The 25192-nt window shown below is 41.0% G+C and overlaps 1 protein-coding gene and 1 long non-coding RNA gene across 3 annotated transcripts in view; one reads left to right on the plus strand and one right to left on the minus strand.

The window, feature by feature from the left end:
• The window catches only part of opcml (opioid binding protein/cell adhesion molecule-like), a 436850-nt gene that overhangs the window by 258776 nt on the left and 152882 nt on the right, over positions 1–25192 (plus strand). The window lies entirely within an intron of this gene.
• On the minus strand, positions 3250–12629 carry LOC143420662 (uncharacterized). The gene is made up of 4 exons (XR_013100387.1): positions 12490–12629; positions 12210–12340; positions 11882–11950; positions 3250–4492 (listed from the first exon to the last, which is right to left on the minus strand). It is a non-coding gene; the product is annotated as an uncharacterized LOC143420662 (long non-coding RNA).

The following is a 25192-nucleotide window of genomic DNA, read 5'->3' on the forward strand; positions in this document are numbered from 1 at the left end:
TCTCCTCGAAGAGGATGCAAACGTGATAGAGGGTTTAGTGGTGGGAAGTGATATTCAATTTAATTTAGTTAACTTTTATTTATGTAGCACCAAAAACACAACAACAGTCACTTCAAGGTGCTTAGTATTGTAAGGTAAAGACCCTACAATAATACGGAGAAAACCTATCAGACTATCAGACCCCCTATGAGCAAGCACTTTGGCAACAGTGGGAAGGAAAACTCCCTTTTCAACAGGAAGAACCATGCTCCAGGAGGAGCAGCCATTTGCCACGACTGGTTGGGGATGAGGGGAGGAACAAAATACATGCTGTGTAAGAGAGCCAGAGATGAATAATAACTCATAATTAAATGCAGAGTGATGTATTTATTTCAATTCAGTTCAGTTGTATTTATATAGTGCCAATTCATAACGGTTGCCTCAAGGTATTTCCCAAATGTTTCAACTAACATTTTTTATTTCATGCTTATTACAGTATAAAGCAGTTCAATTCAGTTCAACTGAACTGAACTGAATTCAATTATTTCTGGATGTGAAAAATGCATTGCAACTTTCTAACCTGCTGTTCTCAGATGGTTTTATCAGTGCCCCAGGGTATGAATCCATTCAACTTTATCAAAACTGTAGAGTGACACCCCATTAGTTTCCCTCGTGGGGGTCATTAAAGTTTCATCTATGCTAATCTAACCACTTGGTGGCATTTAATGAGAATAAAAAAAAAGTTAAATGGTGTGGCTGTATGACCTTTCTATGGCAAGATGTATATATGGATACAGCTGGCAGAAAGATTTTGTAACACTTTAGTATTATAAGCCCCATCTTGAGAAGGTTAGAAAAGAATGGTTTAACATATCAAATGTTTTGAGGCTAAGTTCAACTCAATTCAATTCAGTTTTATTTATACAGCACCAAATTACAACAACAGTTTCCTCAGTGCACTTTATATTGAAAGCTAAAGATCCTTCAATAACACTAACAAAGCCCAACAATCATATGCCCCCCTTTCAGTAAGTGCTTTGGCTGCAGTGGGAAGGAAAAACTCAACTTTAGTAGAATAAGGTTCAGGGAGGGGCACCCATCTGCTGTGAACAGTTGGGGGTGAAGGAAGGACAAAGACACACTGTGGATGAGAGTGTCAGAAATTAATAATAACTAATGATTAAATGCAGAGTGGTGTATAGACACAGAGAGTGAATAAGGTGAATGAAAAAGAAACAGTGCATCATTGGAAGTGCAGAATTCAGGGTTATTTTATGCATATGACATTTTTATTTTATTTTATTTTTATTTATTTATTTTTTCATTTTTTATTGTTTTTTTTAACTTTATTGCTATGTCTGGTTTTATTACTATGTGCATATTAGTATTGTACAGCACTTTGGTCTACCAGGTGTGTTTTTAAAGTGCTATATAAATAAATAAATGATGATGATGATGATGATGATATGTCTTAAGCCTAACCTTAAAAGTAGAGAGGGTATGTGTCCCCCAAATACAAGCTGGGAGCTGGTTCCCTACATCTGGAAGCTAAAGGTTCTGCTCCCCATTCTTCTTTTAAACAGCCTAGGAAACACAAATAAACCTGCAGTCTGAATGGGAAGTGTTCTTGTGGAGACAAAAGACCCAGCATGACCCAGATGCTCCTGATAACTTTTATTTTGTTAACAGTGTTTCACTGTTTTGCACTTTCACTCTCGCACTCCTGCACTTTGCAGTTCTTAGGGCTCTGTGCTCTCTCCCTCTATTGCTACTGAAAAAGAGAATACATGATTAGATGATGCTCACCAGCTGCGAAAACCAGCCTCCCCAGACGCCATACCCTCAATCTGCTGCTCCAGTCCTCCCCTGCACCCGGGTCACCAACCACACCCCCACAGTTCTATTGGGTTGATATGGTATTATAATGTCATTAAGATGAGATGGAGTCTGATTATTCAAGACCATGTATGTGATGATTCAATTTAATTCAATTTTATTTATATAGCGCCAAATCACAACAGTCACCTCAAGGCGTTTTATATTGCACAGTAGATCGTACAATAATAGATACAGAGAAAAACCCAACAATCATATGACCCCCTATGAACAAGCACTTTGGCGACAGTGGGAAGGAAAAACTCCCTTTTACCAGGAAGAAACCTCTGGCAGAACCAGGCTCAGGGAGGGGCGGTCATCTGCAGATGAGATGAGATGAGAGATGAGAAGGTTTTCAAATTTGATTCTGTATATAACATGGAGCCAATAAAAAAAAAATGCCAATATAAGAGAAATATGCTCTCTCTTTCTAGTCCCTGTCAGTAATCTTGAACATTACACAATACATTTTGGATTGAGAAGGCTTTTCAGGGAGTTTTTAGGACATCCTGACACTAATGAATTACAGTAGTCCAGTCTAGAAGTAATGAATACATGAAATAGTACTTTAGGATCACTCTGAGATAGTATATTTCTAATTTTAGAGATACTGCACAAACACACAAAAAATAGATAGTCCTACATATTTGTTTAATATGCACATTGAAGGACATATCTTGGTTAAAAAAAAAAAAATACTCCAAGATTCCTCACAGTGTTACTGGAGGCCAAGGTAATGCCAGAGTAGATACCATATTTCTAAGATTTTTAGGGCTGAGATACCTCAATTTTATCTGAATTTAGAAGCAGAACATTTGAGGTCATTTTTCTCTTTATGTCTTTGTGTCTTTAAGACATTCCTGTAGTTTATGTAATTGGTGTGTTATACAGGCTTCCCTTAGGCAGTATTATTAGAAGGCATAGCATACATTTTCACTGCTATGCAGATGACACCCAAATCTATCCATGAAGCCAGATAATTGCTTCCCTTAGGCAACAGAATTGGTCCAAGCACGGAAGCTTGTAGAACTCTATAATTAACTTGAAGGCTTGTCTTGTGGCTCAAACCCAAACCCTTAACAAAAGGTGCATAATTTTACAGTACAAATAGCTGTTTAGAACATATATTACTCCTGTAAAACTACAATGTTTTAATCTCAATATGTCTGTATCAAGTGCAGTAAAGAGAAGGGAACCATATTTCATTGTATGTGGGAATGTAAGGTATTGCAAACCTTCTTGACCTAATTTAAAGTTAATAGAACATGTTAGTCGATGCAAAATTGTGCATTTTCCACATTCTCCCTGAACAGTTCATACTCCATGGAAAGAAAAGAAAGCTGTTAAACTTCTGCATGTTACATGCCAAATACATTATTTATTTAAGATGGAAGGATATACATGGACCCCGAATCAATGGATCAAAGAAATGACGTGTAATCTTGCAATGGAAAAGTTGACATTCTTGGCTAAAGAAAAGATTGAAGACTTCTACTGGATCAGGAAACCCTTTTTACAATTTATAACGGATTTGTTTGTACAGAGAATTATGTTGTAACTGATATACATATGTGCTGAGAATATGACACTTTTGGGTGGGTTGGGGTTTTCAGGGTGGGAGGGGTTTTATAAGTTGAAGGCCTAATAAAATGTTCAGAAAAAAAAGAAAGCTCAACACGTTTGTCATTGTCCAGTCTCCACAAGGATTACAAAATGTCCAAACAAATAATAGTCCATTTTTAAATCTTAACTGGAAAAGGCTCACCACTCCCCATCAGGCTGTCTTCACACAAACTTGGACACAGGAACAGTTTGAAAAAAAAAACCCACCACCAACAACAACAACAGCAACAGTAGGGGCCAGGTTTCACTAACTGGAAATTGGAGACTGGAGACACAGACACAACAAAGCCAAAATGGTAGGTCACACAGCATTAACTGAGGGACCAAAGCAGTACCCCTTTTCTAACAGAAACCTCCTGGCAATGTAGTCAGGGTGCTTACAACACAACATAGTCTTGTTGAGAATGGCAGACCGAGGCACACATTTGGGGTTTGGTGGCGATCACTCAGCCGCTTTTTGTGCTCCTTTGTCCTTAACAAGTTTGAACATGTGGCTCTTCTGACATGGTGGCTTTGACGGAAGTAATGCTGAATAGAAGGAACAGTTTGCTCACCTTCACCTTCCGGGAAGAGTGTAGGTTGATAGCTTAGTGATGCTCAAAGGGAGATAGGCCCGTACAATTTTGGATGTGCTTGACCTGCATCAGCTGAGAGCTCCATGTTCACTGAATAGAGAAGACAATGCACTGAAGAGCGCTTTTCAGCTCCTGGTTTGCATGTACAGTCAGGAACGCCAGATTCTTGTGATCCATTCAGACTATAAAAGGCTGTTCTGAGCCCTCTACCCAATGCCTCCACTCTTCCAGTGCCAGCTTGATGGCACAACGTTGTAATTTTTCTCTGTAGGTGAGGCACATAGATGCATTTTACTATCATCTTGCTTGGAGGGTACTGCCAAAAGTCCTAGAACAGAGGTGTCTGATTCAGGAGTTTCACATTTTTCTCCTTTTACATCCATTTCCTCCAGGAGGTGCTAAATTACCAGGCAGATGCATTTCTGATGTTCCTGGAGAGACTGGGAAAAAAAATCAGGATGTCATCAATTTATACAAAAATGAAGTGATTAATGAAATCTTGTGACACATTGTTAATGAGGGCCTCAAAAACTTACCAAGCATTGGCCAAGCAGCCTACAAGGCATTACCAAGTAGGGCTGCTCAGTTAATCAGATTTTAATCTAAATTACGATCTGGGCTTTCAACGATCATTAAAAATGACTGAGCCGATTATTAGCACCTCCCTCGTGCTTTACTCTCACGCTGCTCTGTGTGGCAAATCGAGCGCACCTCTCTGCATTTCGAACACACATCACAACAATTAAGAGGACCCGAGGGAAGCTCGGAAAGCTTGGAAAGCTAAGCAGAAGTTATTTGGAGAGGAGAGGATAATGGCTGCTGAAGAAAGAATGCCGTTGGTTGAAAAGAGAGGTAAAATGACTTTAGGGATGGGTACCGGTATGGCACTGGTTCTGACATAAACGGTAGTAACCACACCGAAAAACAGCGCACATTTCGGTGCTTTATTTCGGTGCTTTTTTTTTTCTTGAGATGTCATACACTTTCCAAGGATAGTAGGTGGGCCCAGGTACGTACGTTGTTTTAGAGCAGAGCTACAGATTAAAAATGCCCACGGCGAGCAGTCAAAAGTCTGGCTGTACTTACTTCACAGCAAAAGATGCAAACTCAGCAGCCTGCAACAAGTGCTTTAAGGTGATACTGTGCAAAGGCTGTAAAACCTCGAATCTGATGAAACACCTGGCGACGCATAGCGTTTTTTTAAAAGCTGAGAAATGCACCGTATTTGATAGCTTGCTGCAAGACCTCACACATCTACACTGTTAGCCTTTGCAGTAATTTCCATAGCTTAGTAGTGCAAAATCAACAGTAAAAAACTCTAAAGGATGTTAGCAGTTTAGTACTGTAATTTGCATGTAATTGTGGGAAAATTCCATGAGATTACATTATTTTTACGGTAACTCACCGTACTCATGGAAACAGCTGTAAAATACAGCAAATGTAACAATTGGTGATGTTACTGAGATTATACTATTACACCATCCGGATTTCTGTTGTTTTCTACTGTAGATCTAAGAGTATTTACTTAAATCCTCATTCAGAGTGTATTACTATAAAATGTGATTCACTGTGAAAGTAGTATAACATATAAACTACAATATACAGCATCATTTTTAACTTAAGGAGTAAGTTGCAGCCACACTAAAATTTAATTCTTTGAACTGAATGGAACCTCATATATTAATAAATGTATTTGTTTAGTCAAACAATGTGAAACATTAGTAATACTATTAATTAATAGTATACTTGTAAGGTTAGTATTGTGATAGAGTCGAGTATATTTTAATTATACTCTTGTAGACATTATGACATTATGCTAGTACAATTATGGTGAACAAAAAGTACATCTAAAAGTTAATTTCAAGATTACTTTTATGTACTAAAACGGGGGCCAATATAGTCCCAAGAAGCATTATTAATATATGTACTAGGTAAGGTATACTTGGGAAATATAATTGAAGTATACTTATAAGTATACTTATTTTTTGTATGGCCAGCAACAAAAACTAATGGCTACATTTAGAGTAATGTTTAAAAATGACTTAATTTAGCAGGGTGTTCCTTTTTTCTCTTCTTATTCTTTCTGGACCTTCATTTGTTTTGTATAAGGTGGTACTTTTTAAGACACCTCTGCCTAACTACAGTGAACTAACCTAATAATATGCTCTGGTCGTCATTTTACACAAGTTAAGGTGTCACATCCATGAAACCTACACCACTAACCAGCATCAGTCCTACAACTTCACTCTCAAAATTAATAAATTCTGGGACAAGCAGAAACTGTATTTTTAGCGGTGCATTTTGTTGCAGGCCAGACTGCTATTAAATGCACTCTCCTAAACAAATAATTACTTTGTAGTACCACTTCGTCTTGGTTCAGAAGAGATGTCCTGGATATACGTGATAATGTAACACATTATCACAGTTTAGCGCGTTGGGTTGTGTTTTTAAAGCGATTGTTACGTTTTTAAAGCTTTTTAATGCGACAGGTGCGATAGCCGACACCACACCTTCACCTGACGTATAACGTGACGTATGACGCACACGTTGGGTATTCACTTTTAAACAACAATGGGGATAGAAAATATTGCTCGAGGTGGTTAATGCTCCTTTCGCTGGTTGCCAACCACCATTAAATAACAACAAGAAGAAAATATTGATCTGCTTCTCTTAGTTTTGCACGTTTAAGCCGCAATTCAGACTCAAACAAAGCTGCAAAGCAGGAGAACAACATGACCATCAACTATTCTGTGCCACAGATCCAGTTTGCTGCAGCACAGAGTAATGATGAGACCGTTAACATGTGCAACTTAGAAGTAGTCAGAGGTAACTGGATGTTCAATCGGATTAAATGCAAGGTTGATTGGATTATATCTGAAGATCATATGCTATTCGTGATAACTCTGCTAGACTCCAAATTGCTCATCCATGCGGGAGTATCTCAAAATTAAATGAAACCACTTAACACTTTTCCCCTAAAGCAGATTGACATGGGACACATTAAAGTTGGATCAGAACCAGCTAATCAGTCTGAAGGTAAGTGTTTTTTTCACTTATTCGAGAGAAGTCCGAAATGCGTTCTTATTACTGTTTGTTTTGACTTTTAAGCTACCCTACCAGGATATTTTCATTCAAATGCTAAGACAAAATGTCAATAGCTATGAATGTGGAGACTCAAAAGACTAGTTAGGTAATAGTTGCCGATGGATTTATGAGACTTAAAAGAAACTGGGACGTTTGCAACAGGTGAATCGGTGAACTACCGAGGTTGCGCCCAAATGCTTAAAGCTGTTAGCTGGTCAGTGTTTTCAGGTGTGCTTGTACTACCTGTACGGTGCGGAGTGCTGACTAAGTCATGTTAAACCCATTAAAGCGTCGAGCTCAAATATCTTTTCATTTTTGTGCACTGCTCTCTTGTCGGCACACATTTTCTGTTTATTCAAGCCTTTTGTGAATAATTTTGATCATGTAAAAACTGGGAATTGGTCCCTATTGACAATACTCTTATTTTTTGCATTGCATATGTCATTCAGGAAAGGTAATTGGTCACTGAACTTTTTGCAACTGTGTATTTCTAAATTTTGTGGCTTCAGTGCACGCAAATTTATATTGTTCAGTTTGCATGTTAAAAGCCTGCCAAGCACCCCAAGGCTGATTATGCTTGGTAAGAAGTCATTTATGAAATAGAGCTGATTAGACCATATTAAAATTTCTGTGTGGCACAGGAGCTTTTCGTAGACACAGGTATCCAGTCTCTGTTTTGTTAGCTCAAATTTCTGTAATTTCCTTTATAAACCAAGGTTGTTGGACATGTGTCTCAGTGAATCCAGCAAAGTAACAATATCAAATTTCACATTACATATTACTGATCAACATAGTAGTCTAGCTACACCAACAGCAAAAATACTGAAGTCAATACTGTAAAGTTTAACAGCAGCACAAACTATAAACTCCAAAATAACCATACAGTTGATTCATCTCCGGTAAATTAACTGGGCTGACTCTTTGTTAGGTGTGTTTAATGGGCAGAATAATTCCCAATTATGTACAATTATAATACGTTAAAACGGACTTATGTACATAAGGCCATTAATAATTAACTGTACATAGATAGCTATTTGCTTTATGACTATCTAGACAGTGTGAAGAAGTATTGAAATTATTTTATGTTGCATAATGACAACATGTTGCCCCTATACATTTAAGGACAAAGTACAATGACCGCCACCTGCTGGATGGTGAGTGCAGAGGGGCGTGTAATTGTTGAGCTGGACAAAGAGAACATCTTTGCTGATGCAATGTCAGTCTTCTTTGGTTCATTCTATGTATTGAACCTGGAATACCAGGAGTCAGGCATGTGCAAGGTTTTTTGTAAGATAAAGCCTGAAGAGGGAACAAAATGTACCTCCAAGGTTGGGACAAGCAGACGGACTGGGACCACTGTGAAGCGAAAGGTTGTTCACATTAACCCTCATGTCACAACTGTCCTCCAGTGGCTTACTGAATTTAAGTGGAGAACTTCAAATTAGGTAACTGTTTTTGCCATTTTTAGTGAATTTCTTGTATAATTTAAGTGACCTATGTGTTGTTACCCATGTCTCCACAGATGATCCATGGCCCATGCTTTCTGGACATTTACACAAGACGAGCAACAATGAAGACAAGCTATCTTGCAAGACGCTGTCTCTGTCCAATAGGTTTTTTGAGTGCAACAGTTTTGATTTTTTTTCCTTCTTTTACCCGTTTGTTAAAAATTATTTCAGCTACTTACACTTTAATTGTCACATGTATTGGCTCACCCTACAAATCAATGAACTCAGTCCACAAAGCAAGATCAGGGTTCAGTGCAGGTCAGTCAAGTTCCTTCACACCACACGCTCATCCATGTCCTTGTGGACCCTGTTTTGTGCATTGATTTGGTGGTGTGAGCCAGTATTTTGGACAAAGTGTATATAAAGGCAGAAGTGTGGGGCTTGATATTATATTCATTACAATTCAGTTTATTTGTATGCTGCCAACAAAATAAATGCCAAGGCACTTCACATTATAGGTTTAAGACCCTACAAAATATAACTAAGAAAACCCAACACTTGAGCATATGTTGTCTGCCATGATATGGATATGACATAATATCGTTATTGTTTGTACAACCATCTGAGAAAATAATGGATTACATGGTTTAGTAAAAACAAGTGCTTCCTCAATGAAAATATGTTTTCAGTTCTTGATTTTGGAAATGTGTATTTCAGCAGGGAAAAATCAGAATTGAAATAAAGTGGTGTAAAGCACATGAATTATATTTTGTGTGTGTCTATCTATCCATCCATCCATGCATCCGTCTAGCCATCCAACTTTTTTGGAACCCTGTTACTGTTAACTGAAATTACGGTAAATTACGACCTGTTAAACAGTAAATGACCGCCTGTTGGTACACGGTATCCTCTAGCAGAGATGAATATTTTTGGTACTGATGATGCGTGATAACGGTAAGTTACTGGTTAATATATTGCAGTTTATTACCTTGCAGCGGGCTTACAGTGACATACCGTGAATAAACGGTAGTATACCAATTTCTTAATCACAGTATGATGTTACTTTGTTGACGTAATTTACGACATAACGACATAACGGTATCTCACTGGCATCACTGTCGCCAGTGAGATACCTTAAAAAAGGCTACGGTGCGTTACCATAATTTGTCCTAGAGTATTATACCACACCAGCAAAAAACGGTATCATCCTGCAGAACGGTAAGCTACCGTAACACGGCGTCACGGTATGACGCTGGCAACAGTGACGCCAGTATGTTACCGTAAAGTGGCGATGAAAAGTCTAACGGTGTACTGCTGGTGTGGTGCCTGTTATCGGACCCGGTGTTCTGACAAAAGCCCTACTTTGGCAAAACATCGTTTATGCACATTTCCGCTGTCACAGAGTAATTCCAGCACAAATGTAAGTAGGTATGATGGTTTGTCACTTAACTTTGCCCATCTGAGTATGTTTGTAGCTCACATTCATAAAGCCAGGATGGTTTGCCACTTCATTTTACCTGTTAAAGTATGCTTGTAGGCAACATTCACAAAGGTAGCATGGTTTGGCACAAAATTTTACCCGTCAGAGTATGTTTCTAGCTCTTATTAACAAAGGTAAGACAATTTGCCACTGAATTCGAGCTGTAAAATTATGCTTTTAGCTCATATTAACAAGGGTAGAACGATTTGCCGCTTAATTATAGCTGTTAAAGTATGCTTGTACGTCACATTTAGAAAGCTAGGTTTGGCACTTAATTTTACCCATCAGAGTATGTTTGTAGCTTATATTCACAAAGGTAGGACGGTTCGCCACTGAATTTCGTGTTGTGCGCATGCGTAGAAACAACGGGTAGGATGTTTGTCAGGAGGGATGGATTCCTAGAACACCGGATTTAGCAACATCCCCCAAGAACCCGAAGAGTAGAGTACTGACCCCTAGCCCTGCCAGTGTAGCAGAAATGATGATGGATGATGATGGCAGCAGCAGCCGTTCTTCTCTGCGTGAGTAGCTTAATGTTGTTCGTGTGTAATTTACGTTGAGTAGGCTAACCATGTTATTAGATTAATGCATGTAAGGTGAAATAGCAAACACCGTCGTAGTTACATGCGGCTGTCTTCTTCTGTCTTCGATGGCAGATAGTCCCTTCACCCTGACCAAAAAGGCTAAAATTACCAAAGAAAAAGTGGAACACAGCTAAACATGAGAGGTTTTTGGACAAAGTTTGTGTTTTTCATTCATTAAGCACCGGTTTGAGCACAGTTTAAGCACCGGCACCATTTCAAAAGTACCGGTTTGGCACCGGTATTAGATAAAACCTAAACAATACCCATCCCTAAACGACCTCAGTGGTGTGGAAACATTATGGGTTCGCAGAGTCAGACGTGGATCAAGTAGACATAGTGTGTAAACTTTGCAATGGTGCCGTAGCTGCACCACAGAGCAACACTACAAAGTTCACTAAACATAGATGTTTACATTTTTCATTTATTTCTTATATTGCAAACATTTGCACTGTTATCAGTATTTGCACACTATTTTATATTATTTTTGACAGTCTTTAAAGCCATTATTCAATACATTGTTATTGTTAAATAAATATCGTCAAATAATCGAGATCTTAATTTCAGTGAAAATAATCATGATTACCATTTTTGCCATAATCAAGCAGCCCTATTACCAAGTATTCAAAGTGACCAAGATGTGTTTTGAAAGTGGTTTCCATTCATTTCCCTGCCTTGTTCTGACTAGAAGCATTTTGGAGATCTGTAATTTTGTATAGACCATAAAAGCTTATCCATGGAGAGATGGAGAGAGGTGGATTATGCCAGTTGCAAGGGAGTCAGTGACATACTTTTCCATGGGTTCACAATAAAGTTTTAACAAAATATAGAGACAACAAATGGGCAAAGGTGCTACAGGTAAGAGATCAATAGTACAATCATATGGGCAGTGAAGAGCTAGGACTTTATGGAATAGCATCTGGAGATCATGATAAATCAGGGGAACAGAAGACAAATAAGGCAGTGATTGTTGCAGGAATTATAAGCCTAGGTAGGGAAGAGTTATCAGATAATTTGCCTGCCAGTATCCCCACCTTTACTGGCAGGGATGACCTTTTATCAGCGAAAGAATTTCTCTGTATTTGAGGCCACAACATGACCCAAATGAGCTACATCATCTACTCATTTGCCTCCTCCCTGAGCTTACCTTATCTCTTCCAAAAATCTATGTAAAAGTCAGCAACACTTCACTTACCAAATTTTAGGAAAAAGAAACTGTGTGCTTCAAATCCCCACCTTATCACAGTGGAGGGGTTTTTTTGTTCCAGGAATTCCGGTGGCTAAGTTGTCCAGGGGCTTTTGGTCCTGGGTGAGAGACCAGACAAAGAGTGATTCAAAAAGAGCCCAGTGAGAGAAAAGGTAAACCTCGACCACTGTTCATAACTAGCACCATGTTCGCCAATAAGGGCATCCATAAGTGACGACGACTATGTCATCATATAAACAGTCTTTTAAGCAAGCTCATTGGACTAATAAGTCCGGCTCTGTTGGTGGAATGATAAATAGCACTAAATAGCATAAATAAATAGCACTTTAAGAAAACCACCAATTTTATCCAACTCACCTGAGAGCACTTTAGGGGTACGCAGTGACCTTTCTGGAGGTTTGGGAGGCAGCAGATTAAATTCCACAGGTGGTAAAGAAAGAGGTGGGTAGAGTAGTAGAGGCAGGACTCAGACACAGGGCTCCAAGTCACTACAGTGGATTTATTTAAAACGAATATCAAACACAGTTCTGAAAAGTCAACACAGTTGTGACTGTCCAGTTTCTTCAATGCTTCCACATTGTCCAAACAGATAACAGTCTACTCCCAAATCTTAACCAGAACCAGTCTCCACACATACCTGGGCACAGGGACAGGCAGGTAAGAATCACTTCTCAAACAGTTCAGAAAACATTGCAAATAGGAGCCGGGCTTCTCTAACTTCCAATGAAGACTGATCCTCTGCTGCTTCCTTTATGAAGCTGCCCAAACGAGATCAACAAGAGCAGGTGCATGATTGTCACTAGTGATGGGATTTCCGGCTCTTTTTAGAGAACCGGCTCTTTCGGCTCGGCTCACTAAAAAGAGCCGGCTCTTTCGACTCCGAACCGGCTCTTCAGGTTGTTTTGTTGCTTTAATTAATTTATTATTAACAATAATATAAAATTATGCACAAAAGGAATTACTAATGTAAAACAAAAGAAGTGGTTTTATTTATATATGTTTATATATAAATATATGCGGTGGCCCCTAGAGACAAAACACGTACAAACTTCAAAAAAATGTACAAACTCCAAAACACATTTCTAGCATGAACTGAACTTCCAAAACAGAGCTGCCTAGATCACTTAAATTACACAATTGAAAGCATATGTGTATTGTTTGTGTATTTATACACAAGCACTCATATATATTCAAATAATTTAAAAAAATTTTCATTTATCTGTTACTACCACACACCAAATCCGGTCGTTGGTACTTGCTGGCTTGTGTAGCCACTAGGTAACAAAGCTCAACACTGCACCTAGCATCCTGGAGCACTTCTGTTGTATTTTGTACGTGTTTTGGAGTTTGTACATGCTTTGGAGTTTTTACGTGTTTCGGAGTTTTTACGTGTTTTGGAGTTTTTACGTGCTTTGTGTCTAGGGGCCACAGTAAATATACTTTTATTTATTCACTCCACATAAAATGTAATAAATAAGTCATACAATACAAAAATCAACTATTCACATTTCAACTTTTAACTATTTAAGAGATAAGATAAGATAGAACTTTATTAATCCCTCGGGTGGGTTCCTCTGGGAAATTCGACTTCCAAAAAAAGCACAGCAACGACCGAAGTTACAGTTACGGAACTGTTATATATATGTATACACACACACACATATAAATACAGAGACAAATATAAATAAAATATACAAAGGGGATAAATAGAATAAATAGGAATAAAAAATAAAAATACAAGTGAATTGCACATTTCAAGTATTGAGTCTATTGCACTGTTGACTATTTACAAAAAGTATTGCACAAGGTATTGTACAGTGAGGTGCAGAGGCACTGCAGCTTAGTTGTTCCCCCCTCCTTTGTCCTCCTGTTTCCCCTCCCTCTCCCCTCCAGAGAGGAGTTAAACAGTCTGATGGCGTGTGGGACAAAGGAGTTTTTAAGTCTGTTAGTTCTTGTCTTGGGGAGAAGCAACCTGTCACTGAACAGACTCTTCTGATTGTTTATGGCCGTGTGCAGAGGATGCCCAGCATTGTCCATAATGTCCATCAGTTTCTTTAATGTCCTTTTCTCTGCCACTGTCACCAGAGTGTCCAGCTTCATGCCGACCACAGAGCTAGCCCTCCTGATCAGTTTCTCCAGCCTGGATGAGTCCCTCTTTGCTGTGCTGCTCCCCCAGCACACCACAGCATAGAAAAGTACTCCAGCAACCACCGACTGGTAAAACATCCTCAGGAGCTTCCTGCAGATGTTAAAAGACCTCAGCCTCCTGAGGAAGTACAGTCGGCTTTGGGCTTTTTTATACAGGTGCTCTGTGTTGCATGACCAGTCCAGTTTATTGTCCACCCACAGCCCGAGGTACTTGTACTTGTTGACCACCTCCACCTCCTCCCCCTCTATCTGAACTGGCAGTGGACCTTCTCTGGACCTCCCGAAGTCCACAACCAGTTCCTTAGTCTTTGAGGTGTTGAGTTGCAGGTGGTTTGTGTGACTCCATGCGACAAAGTTCCTCACCAGACTTCTGTACTCCTCTTCCTGATCATCCCAGATACACCCCATGATGGCCGTGTCATCTGCAAACTTCTGAATATGGCATAATTCAGAGTTGTAGCAGAAGTCAGAGGTGTACAGGGTGAAGAGAAGAGGGGACAGAACAGTTCCCTGTGGTGCTCCTGTGCTGCTGACCACTGTGTCAGACGTGATGTCCTTCAGCCTGACGTACTGTGGTCTGTCGGTGAGGTAGTCGGAGATCCAAGCCACCAGGCAGGGGTCCACCTCCATCCTGTTCAGTTTTTCCTGAAGCATACAGGGCCGGATGGTATTAAAGGCACTGGAAAAGTCAAGAAACAGGATCCTGACCGTGCCTTTTCCCCCATCCAGGTGTGAGTGGGCTCTGTGTAGGAGGTACAGGATGGCATCCTCCACTCCGACACCCACCTTGTATGCAAACTGTAGTGGGTCCTGGGCATGTTGTACCTGTGGTCGGAGGAGGTTGAGGAAGAGCCGCTCTAGAGTCTTCATAAGATGTGACGTCAGTGCCACCGGTCGGAAGTCATTCAGCTCATTGGGCCGGTTCTTTTTGGGGACCGGGACGATGCAGGATGTCTTCCATAGGGCGGGCACTCTCCCCAGTCGCAGACTGAGGTTGAAGACTCGTTGTAGCGGCTTCCCAAGTTCAGCAGCACACGCCTTAAGCATCCTAGGACACACCTTGTCTGGGCCTGCTGCCTTTCTGGGGCGAAGCTTCCTCAGTTGCCTCCTGACCTGATCCACTGTGACACTGGGAGATGTTTGGGAGGAGGGGAGGGGGGGAGATGTCTTGCTGCTGAGAGAGGGATTGGAGGAGGGGGGTGTCATGGTGTCAGGAAGGGGGGGAAGCGAGGGAGGCAGGAGAGTGGGGAGAGGACTCTGTAGTGAAGGTGAGGGTGAGGGTGGGGGGGTTGTGGGCTGGTCAAACCTGTTGAAGAAGTTGTTGAGTTCGTTTGCCTTCTCCACAGTCCCCCCCACTGTGCTTTTCTTGGTGTTGTGGCCTGTGATGGTTTTCACACCATTCCAGACCTCCCTCATATTGTTCCTCTCCAACTTCTGCTCCACCTTCCTCCTGTAGGTGTCCTTTGCTTCCCTCAGGCAGCGTTTCACCTCCTGCTGTGCTGCTTTCATCTCCTCCTTCACTTTGCTCCTGAAAGCCTTCTTCTTCATGTTGAGGACAGCTTTGACTTCCTGTGTTACCCACGGTTTGTTATTAGGATAACACCGTACCGTCTTAGCAGGGGCGACTGTGTCCACACAAAAGTTGAGGTAGTCTGTAAGACAGTGTGTCGCCCCCTCTATGTCCTCACCATGTGGACTCAGGAGCACATCCCAGTCTGTGGTGTCATAGCAGTCTCTCAGAGCATCCTCCTTTTCTGGGGTCCATCTCCGGATGGAGCGCGTTGTGACAGGCTGCCTTTGGACAAGGGGTGTGTATTGTGGCTGTAGGTAAACCAGGTTGTGGTCTGACTTCCCTAGTGGGGGGAGGGGGGTGGCTCTGTATGCATCTCTCACATTAGCATACAGTAGGTCAATTGTCCTGTTGCTCCTTGTGGGACAATTCACAAACTGGTGAAAAGCAGCCAGAGTAGAATCCAGTGTGGCATGGTTAAAGTCTCCAGATATAATAATGAAAGCCTCGGGGTTTTGTGTCTGAAGTCTTGCTGTGACTGTGTGTATTTTCTCACAGGCAGCTGTTGCGTCGGCCCTCGGAGGGATGTAAACACACACACAGATCACATGACTGAACTCCCGAGGTAGATAATATGGCCGCAAGCTAGCAGCTCCAGGTCCGGACGGCATACCGAAACTTTAACGGAGACGTGTCCAGGGTTACAGTATCTGTTGTTAACGTAGACAATGAGTCCCCCACCTCTGCTTTTTCCGCTGGCCTGCGTGTCCCTATCGGCTCTCACGGATGTGAAACCGCATAGGTCTACGTTAGCCTGCGGCGTTAGCTCGGTTAGCCACGTCTCCGTGAAGATAAACAAGCTGCACTCACGGTATAGTCTGTGGTTGTTCAGAGCGCACAGTTCGTCAATCTTATTCTGTAACGAGTTCACGTTGCCCATGATCACTGTCGGGATTGATGGTTTGAATCGCCTCCGGTGATCCGCTCTCCTCGCTCCAGCTTTGCAGCCTCTGTAGCTCCTCTTTAGCTCGGCCGGGATGTTGTGTCGCATGCCGGTCTGTCCCTTTGTTTTTAGTGCCAGCAGCTCCGCTCTCGAATAAATGAAGGAGCTGGTTCCAGAAGTTTTGAAAAGTGCATTATCCATCTTGTATCGCTATATCTAAGAGGTATAAGTAGAGGAAGGTGAAAAAAACTTTGAAAAACCTAGTCTAAAAAAGTTAAAGTTAAGAAAAAAGGTGCGGTGTTGCAGAGCTACTTGGAAAGGCTGCCGTCACTCCAGCGCCATCTTGCCTCTAAATTTTCAGCTTTTTCCTTTTAAACAAATTTAAAGTGAAACAACACAATTAAATATAAATTAAAATATGAAAACAAAAAGAAGATGCATATTCTCTGTCATTTGGGCCTGCGTGAATAAACTTTCTGAATCCTTTATCATCCGCAACTGAAAATAGTTGTGGATGATTACTATAAGATAAGATAAGATAAGATAACCTTTATTAGTCCCACACGTGGGAAATTTGTTTTGTCACAGCAGGAAGTGGACAGTGCAAAAGTTATGAGGCAAAAATTAGAATACAATAAGAATAAATACAGTACACAACTGTACAGAATAGAATAAAATAAAATACTATATACAGTAGAATAAAATAAAATAAATATACAATAAGATAAAAATAGAATACAAATACAAATACTATATACAACTGAGTAAAAATACAACGATGACAGAAAGGATTATTGCACTTAGTATTATTGCATATGTATGGATGTGTGTGCTTGATCAGTTAAAGTCTTTATTATGGAGTCTGACAGCAGTGGGGAGGAAAGACCTGCGAAATCTCTCCGTCCCACACCGTGGGTGCCGCAGTCTCCCACTGAAGGAGCTGCTCAGTGCTGTCACAGTCTGCTGCATGGGGTGGGAGATGTTGTCCATCAGGGATGACAGCTTAACCGCCGTTCTCCTGTCACTCACCACCTCCACTGGGTCCAGAGGGCATCCTAGAACAGAGCTGGCCCTTCGGATCAACCTGTTCAGTCTCTTCCTGTCCCCAGCAGAGATGCTGCCGCCCCAGCAGACCACGCCATAAAAGATAGCAGAAGCCACAACAGAGTCATAGAATTTCTTCAGGAGTGGGCCCTCCACTCCAAACGACCTGAGTCTCCGCAGCAGGTACAGCCTGCTCTGCCCTTTCCTGTAGAGGGCGTCTGAGTTATGAGTCCAGTCCAGTCTATTGTTCAGATGAACACCAAGGTACCTGTAGCTGTCCACAGCCTCAATGTCCATACCTTGGATGTTCAGTGGTTGCAGTGGAGAATGCTTGTGCCTGCGGAAGTCTACCACCAGTTCCTTGGTTTTACTGGCGTTGATCTGGAGGTAGTTCAGCTGGCACCAGTCCACAATACCTTTCTACTGTGACATTGTTGTCCCTGGCTCTCTTTCTCTCTCTTTCCATCCTGCTCTGTTCCTGTGCTGCTGCCAGTGTAACTATACCGCCCCTCCCCCCTCTTCCCAGCGCAAAGCACAAGGCTCGCCTGCGGAGTGACGCGGAAAAAAAGTGCGAGAGAGAGGGTGAGAGAAAGAAAAAAAAAAAGGAGCCGGCTCGCGTCGTTCACGTCAAAGATCCGGCTTTTCGTTTGGGACTGACACATCACTAATTGTCACCCTGTGTGTGACCTCAAATGCAGGAAACCACTCGGGTCAAGACAATGCCCATTTCAAACACATACTCTCCCTCTCTCTCTCTGTCTCTCTCACACACACACACACCAGGAAATGAAAAAGTAGAGACAGACAAAAACAAAGCGAACAACGTGGCAGGTTGTACAACAAGGACTGAGGGACCATGACAAAATCACAGGGAAAAGCTACAAAATTACAAATTCATCAACTGATTTGAACTAGAGTAAATGAACTATAGGTATGAAAAGAATAAACAGGCAGTGTATCATAAAAAGACCTAGGCCTTGTTAAGGCTCAAAATTGAGGAGGGAGAGTACAAACCACCCTTGGTCCAGAAGGTCTTGGTCAAACAATGATTTTAATGAATACACACGTGTGGGAAGACAACTCTGTACGCAGACAGCAAGTAGTCTTCAACTTACTCAAAGCATACACAGATATTTTATACTGTCAGGGCTTAAATTTAATGACGCCCCTTTAACGTCACAAATACATTTTATACATAGATCAGATCAACACCACAATGACTTTTAACCCAGAAGATCATCTTCTATTTTCATGGCTGGTACTTTCCGTTCTTGTCTTAAAGTGAATTGTTCCTCTTTCTTACCGAGACATGACTAATCTCTCCTCTAAATAAATCTAACTCATGTGTGTGTGTGTGTTGACCTCACATGCTCTTTCTCAATTCACCTGTTGCACTTCTGACCTTTTACCAGAACAGAGGCTCACTGAGACTATGTGTATGTCTTCTACTAAATAAATGTTTTAACCAAGAACCTCTACTAAAACCTTAATATAAAATGACCTGATATATAAGTGTTTTGTAAGCATGTATTGCAATTCCTTCTATGTTCTAGTTTTCCCTCAGCATGTATCACCTGAACAGTCACGTCAGTGAAGCTTAAGACCTTTAAAGAACCTGAACATCAACTCAAATAAGCACAGATATGCATTGTGTACACAATAGTTATAACTGCATCTGAAATACAAAATTAACATCATCATAAACATCTTAAGGCCATCTTAAAGCTATCTGTTACATTGTCAAAGCAATGATCATACTGCAGATTATATTATTAATGCAATGGTAATAATGATGATTATTTAACAATAGCAGTAAAATAATTTCCCTGCTCCACAGCCTATTGAAGACTGCCTGAGATTGTGATTACGGTCATCTGATCCAGCCCTAACTATAAGCTTTATCAAAAAGGAATGTTTTAACCCTAATCTTAAAAGTAAAAAAGGCTGTCTTTCTGTGTGTGTGTGTGTGTGTGGGTGTTTTGCACATTTGATTAACTTGATACTTGACAGGTAATTGACTGAGATTCATTTACATATTTAATCAGCAGTGCTACAGTGATGTTTTATTCTCACTATTAACATGCTAATAATATTTAATATGTACAAAAAATGGATTTGTGAGTTTCGGTGAGAAAATGCTGCTTATAATCTATTGTTCAGATCTTGTGCAGGGCTGCAGGTGTTTTTGTTGCTGAGGAAACAGCTGTTCTGCATCAGCTGAATTTACAACAGGATAATTAAGAAGTCATTTATTCCTACTCAGTGGAAGATATTCCTCATTCTCAGTTGCATGTTTCTAAGGTGGTTAAAAATCTATTTGAAGCTGGAGACACAGCAGCAATACAGTAAGACCATCTGTGCTATTTTCCTACTTTCATAATATGTTAATTTTTTGCTAACTGAATTATTATTATTGTCACAGGTTTTTTTTTCTATTTTGAGCCTTAATAGCTTTTCAGTAAGAAAAAAAAGGAAAAACAACAGTACTTTTAAAATGATATAAATACTGCACATACATATACATGCATATACTGGCCTTTGCCAAACTGCCACTGTGTATTTGAACCTGTCTGTGCATACTCCCACCACTGTAATGATAAAGAATCCTTGACATATGTACAGTTATATATTTCTTAGGTTTAATTGTGACAAGGCATTAGCATCTATTTTGTGCATATATCAGCCCCATGACCTTGATCAGCTCAACACTAAGTGAATAATGATGAATAATTTATGGAAATAATTTGTTGTATGATTAAATCCCTTGTGTTCACATAGCTCTAGCACATAAAGTCCTGCCCTCCCCCTTTGTGAGTGTGGACACTTCATCTCTTTGCTCTCTAAATGCTTTGCTTCTTTTATTGATTCTTACCGATTTTTATGCTGATTTTTTCCCTTTTTTCCATATGAGCTTACCTGCGATAGCTTCTGGACACTTATAGATCATTAGGACTAAAGTGTTCTTAACAGAAACAGCAACATTTTTATAGTTACCTTATCCTCAGCGCTCCGTGTGTCTGTGGCCTAGACACAGCTGAAGCCTGATTACAGCGTCTGGGCACCGAGCAGCCTCGATAGCCTAGAAAGGTGCTAACCGCTAGGCTAACTAGCAACAAGATGCCTTCCCTCTCCACAGATGACTACCACAGCCTCCTGCAGAAGATTGCAGCACTGGAGACAAAAATTCATCGCTTAGAAGTAGAGATGGACCGATCCGATATTACGTATCGGTATCGGTCCGATACTGACCTAAATTACTGGATCGGATATCGGAGAAAAATAAAAAATGTAATCCGATCCATTAAATATCACGAAAGCACCTCACAAAACTTGCAACACGCCGTAACTCACCTCAGAACGTTAGCACGTCGGAGCAGTATGCATCACGTGATAGAGCGGCTGTGGCATGCAGGACCTGTCGGTGGTCTGGATAGCATGTGGAGCTTCGCTAGCAACCCGGCATTTCATCTCCGACAAAGTTATCCCCGAGAGAAGTAAAGCAAGTGTGTAAGTCCATCTCTGAATGTTTGTAAAGCATTCCTGCGTTAAGCTTAACAAACGATATATGGAGCGACTGCCTCTTCTTGCTGCTACTTCAATCATGAAACTGCTTAACGATCAGCTGATCGGCTTTTCTGTCGCCAGTCGTGTCTCTAGTTTGCTTTTGGCCCACTTTGCACCAGAAAGAGGAAACCAGCGGCTGAACAACAGCAGCACGTTTAAGCTTGATCAGCTGTTGTTAGAATGTATTTAATATTACTTTCTACTCGAGGATCTTTTTCTACGTAGCTGACGCTGGTAACTGTGCAGGGGCGGATCTAGCAAAGTTTAGCCAGGGGGGCCGATAGGGCATTAACAGGGAAAAGGGGGCACAAAGACATACTTTTCTTTCTTATTCTCATTTAAAATAATTATCTGACACCCAAAGTTTTAATTTGATGTAAAATGAATAGAAGTCAATTACTGTATATAGTAACTATTAAGTCTAATATACCCTAGTAAGCTATAGTACTTTTTCCTTTGGGAAGGTACCATCTGTGCAGTCTGCAATTTTGTTGAAGAAAGATGTTGAATCTATTTAATATTTCTTGAAAAATAATTGATTTCTGTGCATTTTTTTTCACACTGCATCAAATTAAGGTTGATTACGTCGATTAAGCATCATGAGGTGGCGCGTGAGGGGTGGTTCCCTATTTTTTATTTATTTATTTTTGTTGTTGCTGGGAGTTGGAGCCCTATTAGTTAGGTTGCTTAATATTTATGCTAAGTACTCTTTAAAATACCAGAATAGGGAGGATGGTGTAGGTTTAAGTTTATTAGATTGATCAGTATTGCTGAACTATGAAATATTTTTTTTTTGCATACAGGTATAACAGAATAGCTTTAGTGTAGTTGTTGTTTTAAACTTGAGTATGAACTTATACAAAATGCAGCAAGATATTTAAAAAACAGTTTTGTTGATTAAAAAACACTATATCGGATTCATATCGGTATCGGCAGATATTCAAATTTATGATATCGGTACCGGTATCGGACATAAAAAAGTGGTATCGTGCCATCTCTACTTAGAAGTAAACGTGGAGGTAAATGGACTGTGTGGAAATGAAACAACCTTGCCTTTGACTCAAAACAATGGCGATGAGCAAGCTAGCACACAGCTAAGGAGCACAGATAACATGACCAAGAAAGTAGACTTTGTGCACTATTATAAATCCTCAAGCGATAATCCCCCCTTGGACTGTCTTGGTGCAAAACCAAGACATAAATCATGTCTCCTGGAAGGGGGAGGACGTACCACAGGCAGGGCACAGCGAGCTGAAATCTCTGAAACCGACTGGCCTTCACTTCCTACGAGACAGAGAAGCTCTTCTACCCCTGTATACGAGAGGAAACAGGACTGGACAACCGTGAATAGGAAGGTTAACAACAAACCTTCAAAACAACTGAATGTGAAACTGCAGAACAGATTTGCTCCACTATCAAAGGACCCTGGATCTATATCAGACAACCATCCATCTAAAAGTAGCGAAGTAAGGCCTGAAAATCCACGGGGAAAGCTAAAGGCTAGGCCTGAAACGCTGATTGTGGGTGACTCTGCCGTAAAGGATGTACAAAGCATGTGCGGTAAGAACACTAAAGTCCTCTGCTTTCCTAACGATATGGTCAACATCCTGAAGGAGAGAATTCTTCAAATTGCAGATGAATATCCAACTGTGACAAACATTGTCCTGCATACAGGGTCAAACGATGTGTCCAAACAACAATCGGAGGTTCTGAAACGGGACTTTATTGGATTATTAAACACTGTAAACTCTCTGAATGCAGCTGTATTCATCAGTGGGCCTGTACCGCCGGTCAGAGGAGGAGACGAGAGATTCAGCAGGCTGTTTACACTGAATAAATGGCTTATATCAGCATGTGCTGACCACTCAGTGCATTTTATCAACAACTTTAATATTTTTTGGGAACGCAGGCATCTGTTTAAAGCAAATGGATTTAATTTTAACAAGTCAGGGGTGAAACTGTTCACCTCCAACTTGTTTTATTCCATACGTCATCCATCTGTGCTTGGAGCCAAGGCTGAGATAAACGAGGAGTTATCTCATAAAGAGGAACAAACAGTACTCCAAGAACAGACAAAGCCCAGCAGAAACCTTGAGGAGGAGCTCCATCTGCCCCCACCCGGGAAGAGCCTCAGAAAGGAGAGACATCTGAGGCAAGAAGAGGCAAGAAGAGGGGTCCCTATTTGCCTCCAACTCTCTCAACAACACCAACGACCAGGACCAGGATCTTCCCCAGTCCCCCAAACCCCTGACAGGCCATCACCCCCATCACCCTCCTCTCCCTCCCTTTCTCCCTCCTCCCCACACCTGAAATTCACTGAAGAGATGATGGAGCGGGTCAATGCTGGGCTCAGATCTACCCCCCGGCCCAATCCCTCTTTGTCCCCCATAAACCCCCCACCAAAGCAGCCAAAGGTTCGCCACCGAGCCCCACCCTCAACAGAGCAATCGAAGTCACATTGCCCAGCCTCGCCCCCCTTAGTTCCTCCTTACCACCTTCATGCTTTGTCTCCGCAGTCTGATGTGTGATGTGTGGAGGGTCCGGGCTGCGAGGATTATGGCAGTGGTGACTTTTCCCAGGAGAAGCTGGGACCCTGTTTACTAGAAGGTTTTAAAATTTCTGTACTTTTAGGTGACAGAAGGAGACATGTGGCCTGGTCAAAACACAGAGAGCTGCACTCTAAAAGATCTTTAAATATAGTAAACATACCTTGTGTGCCACAGACTGCTCCCAAACACGAGGGGACAAGTAATGCCTCTAAAACACTTAAGTTGGCTTTATTAAACGTTAGATCTTTAGCTGGGAAAACATTTTTAATTAATGATTTAATCACTGAGCACAGCCTTGATTTTATGTTTTTAACTGAAACTTGGTTGGACCAAAATAACAGTGGAGCTGTTCTCATCGAGACGACCCCTCCTAACTACAGTTTTATCAGTGAGGCCAGGGTGAGCAGGAGAGGAGGAGGGGTTGCTGTCTTATTTAATGAATCATTTCAATGTAAGCAGCTATCTCCTGGAAGTTTTCAGTCTTTTGAATATGTGGCTTTACAGCTGAAGGCCCCATCCAAAGTTGTGTTTCTTAATGTTTACAGGCCTCCCAAATACTGCACAGACTTTTTTAATGACCTCAGTGAACTGCTGTCTGTGATCTGTGTTGATTTCGACTGTGTAATTATTGTTGGGGATTTTAACATCCATGTGGACAACCCTCAGGACAAAGGGACTAAAGACCTGAGTAACACTCTGGGCAACTTTGGGCTGACTCAGCATGTAACAGAGGCCACACATAATAGAGGACACACTCTCGACCTACTGATCTCCAAAAGCCTGAGCATTTCAAACATTACTATGTCTGATGTGGGCTTATCTGATCATTACTGTGTTTTCTTTGAAAGTAAAATCTCAGCCCACACAAATATATCAACAGCAGTGATCACAAAACGGTGTATAACTGAAAACAGTAGTGAGATCTTTAACCAGGTCTTCCCATTAACACCTGACCTGTCCAAAGGTTCAGTCAATGAGCTCGTCAATAGCTTTAATGCAAAAATGTTAAATGTAATGGATACTATTGCCCCCATTAAGGTGAAGGTTATCTCTGGAAGGAAAAAGTCTCCATGGAGAAACTCCACACTAGTGAAAAATGAAAAAAGAGAGTGTAGGAAAGCTGAGCGCAGATGGAGAAAAACAAACCTCCAGGTTCATTATGACATCTATAAAGAGAAACTTCACAATTATAATTTACAACTGAGGAATGCAAGAAGGTCCTACTTCTCTGACATCATCACTAAAAACAGCCATAATGATCGAGTCTTATTTTCTACAGTTGACAGGCTAACAAACCCTCCTGTGCCAGTGGCAGCTGAACTTCATTCAACCATGGCCTGCAATGACTTTGCCAAATTCTTCACAGACAAAATCCAAAAGATTAGACAAGCAGTTGGTACATCAACAGCAGATCCAGGATATGTACTGTGTCCACCGAAAAACTGTTTAAACACCATCAAACAGTTTCACCAGATTAACAGCAAAGACCTGGAGGAAATCTTAGGTAAACTGAACTCCTCCTCTTGCTGTTTAGATGTCCTGCCAACAAGTTTTTTCAAAAAGGTCTCAAAGACTTTAGAGT

The sequence above is a fragment of the Maylandia zebra genome, linkage group LG10 (genome assembly GCF_041146795.1).
Source record: "Maylandia zebra isolate NMK-2024a linkage group LG10, Mzebra_GT3a, whole genome shotgun sequence".
Taxonomy (NCBI): domain Eukaryota; kingdom Metazoa; phylum Chordata; class Actinopteri; order Cichliformes; family Cichlidae; genus Maylandia; species Maylandia zebra.